Source organism: Homarus americanus, unplaced genomic scaffold, assembly GCF_018991925.1.
Source record: "Homarus americanus isolate GMGI-L3 unplaced genomic scaffold, GMGI_Hamer_2.0 scaffold27354, whole genome shotgun sequence".
Classification (NCBI taxonomy): Eukaryota; Metazoa; Arthropoda; class Malacostraca; order Decapoda; family Nephropidae; genus Homarus; species Homarus americanus.
Window position 1 is genome coordinate 11,349 of NW_024757610.1, and position 8,458 is coordinate 19,806.

General features: G+C 44.4%; 1 long non-coding RNA gene across 1 annotated transcript; it reads right to left on the reverse strand.

The window, feature by feature from the left end:
* On the reverse strand, positions 1-6,506 carry LOC121857600. The gene is made up of 2 exons (XR_006087243.1): positions 6,376-6,506; positions 1-1,894 (listed from the first exon to the last, which is right to left on the reverse strand). It is a non-coding gene; the product is annotated as an uncharacterized LOC121857600 (long non-coding RNA).
* Between the last annotated feature and the right edge of the window lie 1,952 nt (positions 6,507-8,458).

Here is an 8,458-nt window from a genome sequence, read left to right on the forward strand (position 1 = left end):
TGGCCGGAGACAATCTTTTATTCTCACTTTGGTAACACAAATTGAAAAGTTTTATTCACAACATATTTAATTTAGAGTTGACAATAAATATCTTGTGTTGAAGACTTAATATGATATGTACAGATCCTATCTATCATCCATAGTCTGGCAACAAATTGCTCAACATCGCGCCGTTACATTTTCTGACGACGGAGATGAAATATGCAAGACGTAACAACTCTTGGCTTAGATAAACAATGTCTCATAAATGAGATACAGGTATATCTAAAAATGAATGGCGCCAAATAACGACGATTTGGCACCGACCGTTACACTAATGACATGCACTATACATCACTTGACAAAACAAACATTGTCACATCATGTGACATTAAATATGTACAGTACAGTTTACAAAAGTTCATTTACTGTATATGCCAAAGATGGCACTATGGTGTGGTGCAGTTTGGAGCAATAATTTAAATCAACCATTTCTGTTCCTATAGTACATTAATATTTTGAGGAGGGAGTTGAAATATAGGTTCCACTTCAAAAATCCAAAATGTTTCAGATAACTGAACTTGTTGGCTAACTCAAGGTCATTATTAAAAACCCTAATATTTCATTAAGCACCAAATAAAATACTACATATATGACAACTATAAACTAATATATAATACTGCATGTACAAGTATAACAAACACACTAAACTAAGGAACTCAAAATATAATGTTAATAATAATACAGGCCGTCCGCAACTTACAACAGGGATAAGTTCCTGGACCCATACTTTAGGTTACATAACATAAAGTGCTGTTAAACAATGATGAAAATAATGACAGTTTAATTACAACTTTTTGAGGTGAATGTATTGGGATCCCGTTCGTAAGTGCGGGTGACGGCGAGTCGGAGGGTGTAACTCAGTGACCGACTACGAGAAAATGCCCCGGTGATGATATCTTAGCTTAGTGTGCTGAAACGCCATCATCTGGCAGCGCGGTAAATTTTTATAATCAATGCGATCACTTTTGGATGTTCACAGTTTGGGGATAAATGATGTTTGGATTTTTTTAAGTGCAACCTGTATATAACATTACTGTACAGTATATATTTCTGAGCAAGTACAACTCGTGAGGAGCCACAAACGTACTCTTGATGTATGCAAAACCTAATTTTAGATTACAGCATCCCTATATATACAGTATATCCGAAACAAAAATTGAGAATGCCAAAACAAATTACAATGTTATGAAATACATAGTGGATACTTGTTTAGTACAACTCACTAGCAGCAACAATATTGAAATAAAATATATACTGCACTGCGTAATTCCCTATCATTGCTAAGTGTTGCTTCAATGTGACCTCCAAAGTGTAAATAGTACACAGCCACATTCCATTGACAGAGCCAGGTCAGCAGAGCTTGACACAGTGATGGAGGCGTGATTAATCAAGGAGTGCCTATTTCTGCTCCTACTGTGAGAAAAACCCAGACAGTTTAACCAGATTTTGGAAATAAAAGTAGATTACAAAATGTGTAATGCAGATTTAGCGGTGACAAAATCATACCTAAAAGCTTGTACTGTGCTGTACCTCATAATAAAACACTCAATATTTTCATTTATATGTACACCTTTACATTTATCCCCCACAAATACCCTTTTAAAGCAAATTGACAACTTTTTAAGTGGTATCATGATTCTTACTAATTAAACATTCATCCACTTGAAATGCTAGGGCTAATTATATTGAAGATATTCTTAATATAAATCATTGTACCTCTGACGATACTCTGGAGAAGAGACCGGATGGCAAGAGCAAACTTCAACTCTCCGGATGACATCTCGGAGATGGTCGGAAGGAGCTGATCGTAAAGACGAACTCCTTCTGTTGACTCGGATAATATGCGAAACACCTGGAATAAGAAAATTTTTTTAAAAATAAGCATAATATATTTGTACATGTTCTAGGTATTCGGTTCTAACTACAGGGGCGAACAGAAACACTCGTAGAATTCTATTTTGCTGGTTGGTGTAGGTAGAAGGAGGTAGGTCACCACGAGGTCAGGTCTTATATAGCGGAGATAAGCGTGGCTTAATAGTTGACCTCCGTCGTCTAAGGCGGCGCTGGTTGACCTAGACCACGACGCATACGCTGGGGAATTCGCGGGGTCGGCTACTCTGCGACAAACAGCGTTTGTAGGGGAGGAATCCACTACGATACTCCCCCCTTCCCTCCAGGAGACTTGTTGTCTGCAGGGTTGCATGGCACATGCGAGGCAAAACGGCGGTGCATGCGAGACATAACGGCGAGGGCGTGAAAGACCCGGCCGCTAGGGGAGACAACTGTCTCGAGTCTAGACACACGAGATCTGTGGGAGAAAAAGGGTGTGTGGGGGCGATGAATGTTGTGCTTCTGTCGCTGCAGGGGCAGCGTCCTCATGATCACTGGGTCAGGGGCGACGTCAGGAGGAGGGTCTATAATAGGAGCAGGGTCTACAACAGCAGGTGGGAGTGCCGGAGGGAAAAAAACAACGGTGTGTGGGGGCGACGAATGCTGTGCTTCCCTCTCGGCAGGTACAGAGTCCTCAGATGCGCCTGCTGGGGTCGATAGGACGTGGTGCTTGGGGCAGGAAGAGGAGCTGGTGTCTGCTTAGAGTAGCAGAGCTGCTCTAGGGTGTCTAACCTGAGGTGTAGAGACAGTACCTGTAGAGCCGATGAGAGCTGCCTCTGTGTGGATAAGCCAGTCTTCCATGTTGCTTGAAGACTGGGAGAGTGATCGGTTTCTCCTCCATCCTGTGTGAGTGCGAATCTCCGGGGTCACCATTTGTGGGGTTATGAGATATTGGTTGGAGAAAGGAAACTCACAATGTGCTCTCTGTATACATATTGTATTGGATGTACAGAGCAGCTTGGTGCTGGGAAGTGGCAGGTTGGTTACAAGCGTGATGTACAGAGATCTGGTTGGTGAGGGTGCTCAGAGGAGGACCAGCTTGTGGCTCGCCATGCTCGCCGACGGAAGCGAGGGCCGCCAGGCAGGAGCGGAGGAGGTGGTGTAGGTAGAAAGAGGTAGGTCACCACGAGATTAGGTCTTATATAGCGGAGGTAGCCCACTACAATACAACAAGACGGCACTCCCTACTCTATCAACAACCGAGCCCTCAGGCGACATGTAGCAGCTTCCATATGTCGCCAGGCACATTATCTAAGCGTGTGGGACATAACAAATGCATTGCCACATGCTGCTGGCTAGGCTAAATAAGTAGTATATATATAAATGGAATACATAATATACATACAACATACACATATAACCCCCCCCCCTCTATACGCTCATAGCAAAGTCTTGAGCGGACCTTTTCTTTTGGATCCGTTCTGAGCGTCGAGGGACTTGATCACTGGGGAGGACACAGGACTCAACACTGGTGACGGGGTCAGCAGAAGGCGTTGTTACGGGGCGGAGAAAACGGCGGTTACCTCCACCACACGCGACCACTGGGTAACAGCACCTGGTAGTCCCGTGATCTACCGAGACCCATGACTACGCCCACTTTGTCCTAACGTAGGGAGATAAGGTCCTGAACACGGACTTGGGTGCCGACACTCAACTTGGGGAGAGAACGGGCGTGGTAGTATTAGCGGGCGACGACGTCACGAACTCGTTCGGCGGCCGCAATCCTCTGTCTTAACCTGCCACTCCTTGGAGAAGGACTGAGCGTGAGCAGGGATACAAGACCTGGGCAGGGGAGCATCCGGTGTAGCTGGGTTGTTGCGGAGTTCGAAGAGACCCCGGTCGAAGGCCTCGCAGTTGAGGATATTCCCAGAAGTGGCCACTTTGAGGATGAGGTGCTTCAGGGATTTGACAACAGCCTCGGCGTGGCCGTTGGACTGCGGGTAATGGGACGGTGACAACACCTGCCGGACTCCCCGTCGCTCGATGAACGCAGCAAAGTCCCGGCTTGTGAACTGCAGCCCTCCGTCGGTGGAGGTGGGGGAGAGGAGGTGGGAGAGTGCAAGTAGGGGAGTGCAGGTGAGGGAGTGGAGGTGGGAGGAGTGCAAGTACGGGAGTGGAGGTGGGGAGAGTGGAGGTGGGGGAGTGGAGGAGGGCGAGTGGAGGTGGGAGGAGTGCAAGTAGGGAAGTGGAGGTGGGGGAGTGGAGGTGGGGTAGTGGAGGTGGGGGAGTGGAGGTGGGGGGGAGTGGAGGTGGGGGGAGTGGAGGTGGGGGAGAGTGGAGGTGGGGGAGAGTGGAGGTGGAGGGGAGTGGAGGTGGGGGGAGTGGAGGTGGGGAAGTACAGGTGGAGGTGGGGAAGTACAGGTGGAGGGGAGGGACCAAACGGGGTCACGGTACTTCGGACGGGAAGCACCTAATACTCGAAAAGCGTTACGAGGGACAGACCATCTACGTGTCGCATACACTCCCGGGTCCTTCTCGTACGGTATTTTGGTCTCCGTTAATGACGTTTCTTCGTCCGGTTGGGACACGTGACCTAGGTGCATCCTCCTACATTTAGTATTCACTTTTATCTTAAGAGCCATTCTTTTGACCTCTCCTGAACCTGACAGTCTGTTTGAGTCCCAATTTCCCTAAAGAACTTAAGTGTTGTCCCAAAATACTGGTACAGAGAAGTTAATATCGTATTGTCCCGGAGTACGATGATAACCACATAGTCATGATGAAGGTTGTACGACATGGTTGAGAAAATATCACTTATTAAATCAGAAAATATTTGACATCTTCAGGGTTGATTTCATACTGAAGGAATAAAGATGCTTTCATTATAGTACAGTAAACTCCCTCTAGCCCGGACTCGCTTAATCTAGATCCTCTTGAAAACCGGCCTGGGGTCCAGCACCGGACACAAGTATCCCCGACCAAAATCCAGATAGCACGGGGGAAAGTTGATGTAATCGGGGGTTCCAACTGTGGTGGCACAGAAGGGTAACCATGTCATTAGCAGTGACAACTGAAAAATCACACTTCTCATCCACTTAAATAACAAACAACAATTCATCTATGACAATACTCATTGCAGAATCAGTAGCTGTGACGTGTAATATTTTGTTATTTGATCACTAACATAAAATATGATATACAAACAATTCACTTACTGGAGTTGTCTATTTACTGGAATTTGCATCTAAAAATTAAATTATTTACCTATTATACAGTACAGTACAGCATTGATTACTGTCAAAATAACAATATTTTGAAGTTGCACTGAATTCACATAAAATTTCCGACTTTTTCCAGCCTCCGTTAAAATTGTTTGCCATTTCCAGACCAGTAGACACCCTCATCATCCAACTGAGTACAATTTAATCAATGCATCACAACATGATTTCATGGATAGAATATTCTGCTGACAAACTTAAGTCATTTTCATTGAATTTTTAACAGACCACATGGACCAAGGTCTACCAGTGGATGTGTTGTACGGTCAGTCAAAAGGAACGAGTTTCTGACTCGACTGTCTCTCGTTTGATGCGGGTGTGCGGTTTCATTTTATTTGGGGTTCAACAAACTTTTTGACCATGGATGTATGTGGATTTCTCACATCCACTACAAGCTGGCCAAGTTCTCATGTTGAACAAATATAAGGAAATACTACTTTACACAGACTGGTAGACCTATGGAACAGTCTGCCAGCACAAGCTGTGGAATCAAGAACAGTACTGGACTACAAAAGAAACCTTGACAAAATTATCAAGAACAATGCAGGGATCTTACATAACCCACTGGTCTCCATCCCTTGGCATAGCCACCTCTATTGGGTGGCCATTAGATAAAAACAGTCTCAAAGGAATACACGTGTAAAAAAACACAAGTGTTACCGCCACAGTAAGATAAACTAGAAGAGACAGAAAGAGGGATGATAAACTAGGCGGGAGAGAACGGATATAGTGTTGACGACGAATTAGCCGAGGTGCTTCAATACGAAACGGATGGCCCTCGAGGGTAGTCCACCGATTTCTACGGGACAGACGACACGTCGGTTCGGACCACTAGACCCTAAGACGTGAGCGATCGTGAAGTATTAGAATCTGCCAAGAAACTCTAAATAACTTTAATAAGTATATTTATGTACTGTAATTTGATCTGATTAAACAAATTGTCTCCTGATGTATCAACAGTTATAAAACGCGAGTTATATTTAAGATGTTAACAGGCTATGTACTGTACATAGGTTGTATTATTCATACTATGTATCCCGAGATAACAGCATTTGTTATATGAGAATTGTTCTTTGACCGAATTATGTGGTACCTGTCAACGTCGAGGGTTTATTTCTCCAGCGTCAAACCAATAACGCTCCTATGAGCGTTAACAGCAAGTACTGTACTGTATTAGAATAGGCTTATACACCTAACGAGAACATGTGAAATAACAGTTACTCACCTCCCACAGGTCAGCTGTGTTTCATCAGTTGTCATTGGTGCCGTCATAATATATGGGTCTGGACACTCAGGACAGTGTGTACAGTTGAGTCTGTACTGGTCATACCGAGATGTGTTGCTGGTCCTTCAAGCTTCCTGGAAATGTAACCAATAACTATATAACCTTATGGTGCAAATCGCGAAAACATTTACCGAGTGTTGTCATGGTAACGGTTCATGTAATGTTAACACTTGGGTTTTGTTCCGCGGTTAAGGAAAATGTTGAGCTGAGACAGTTTCTAGCAGAGCCTACACAAGTGTTACAAGTACGACATTAACCTTGCCATGGTGACGGTTCGACCCGGCAGGATTTGACTTTCTACATATTACTTTTACTCGGTAAACTGATTACATCTCGTTTGTCTTTATCTCATGAGAGGAGGAGTAGGGGAAGGGTGAAGGAGAGGGGGAAGAGGAGAGGGGGAGGGAGGATAGGGGGAAGGAAGATAGGAGGAAGAGGAGAGAGGGAGGAGGAGAGGAAGAGAGCTGGAGCAGGAGAGGAGGGAGGAGGATAGGGGGAAGAGGAGAGGGAGAGAGTGAAGATGAGGAGATAGGGTAAGGGGGGGGGGAGTTGGACACAAAATAGAGTCAAAACTCGCAAGACAAAAGTTACTCCGCTAACACTAAGACAACAGAACGTCCACAACAAGATACTGGAGTGACGCTATGCCGATAGAGAGACTGCTAATTAAATCTGACGAGGACTCCGCAAAACTACAGGAAGATCTAAACAAATTTTTCGAAGGGTCTGAAAAATGCCAGATGAAATTCAATGTGGACAAATGTAAAGTACTCAGTATAGGAGATGTAAACAGGGAAACCAGTTACCAGATGAACAACGATGCCATTGTGAAATCCGACTGCGAGAAAGATTTAGGAGTAATGATAAGTAGGAATCTTAAGCCAAGTAAACAATGTGTTTTTGCTCGTAACAAAGCTAATAAAGTACTTGGGTTCATACAAAGGAGTGTAAGTTACAAGACTAGCGAGATCATCTTAAGATTATATCTTGCGCTTGTGAGACCACACCTGGATTATGCAGTTCAGTTCTGGTCACCGTATTACAGAATGGATAGAGAATCCTTGGAAAGAATCCAGAGGAGAATGACAAGACTAATCCCGGGCATTAGGAACCTTGAGTACAGAGACAGGTTAAAGCGTCTTAATTTGCACTCCCTCGAGAGACGTAGAGCGAGGGGCGACATGATAGAGGTGTATAAATGGAAGTCAGGGCTAAACAAAGGGGACATTACAAAGGTACTCAAACTATCCAACCAGGAGCTACCTCGTAACAATGGTTTTAAATTAGACAAATTTAGATTTAGGCGCGAAATAGGTAAACACTGGTTTGGAAACAGAGTAGTGGATGCATGGAACAAGTTGCCAAATATCATCATTAACTCGAATACGCTGGATAGCTTCAAACATAGGTTGGATGCTTATATGAGCAATAGGGGTTGGGTGTAAATGGGACTGCCCAGTATGGGCCAATAGGTCCGCTGCACTTTCCTCCATTCTTGTGTTCTTGATACAAATATGATATATAATAACTAGGTGGGGAGAAGCTCAAACTACAGGGCATTTTAACATAGTGACAGTGTAAAAAGTAAGATTGACTGGGAGTGAATACACTGGTTGATTACAAGATATTGATAATTTTTACAATGGTTGGGGCTGGGCAGTTCTTATAGCGATTAGTTCGTGTCCGTATGGACTGGATGCAGTTGTGGTGTCGAACAGCAATACTCGGGCGAGGGATCTCGGGTGGTAGTAGGAGCGAGTGTCGAGGATGGTGCAGAAGCGTCTCACCAAATTTGCAGATGAGGGCGTGGTGATGGTCAGTGAGAACCGAGTGGGTCAGTGTGTTGAGCGCTTCTTGATATGTGGAGTAGGAAATGGAAAGTGTGTGTGTGTGTGTGTGTGTGAAACTTACAGCCACAAAAATGGAGAAAATTTTATCACTAATCTCTCTGACTTTAATTACATGACAAAAACATTAAACAAGATTGGTAGTTGTATAGATATGTACATACCAAGATATGTGA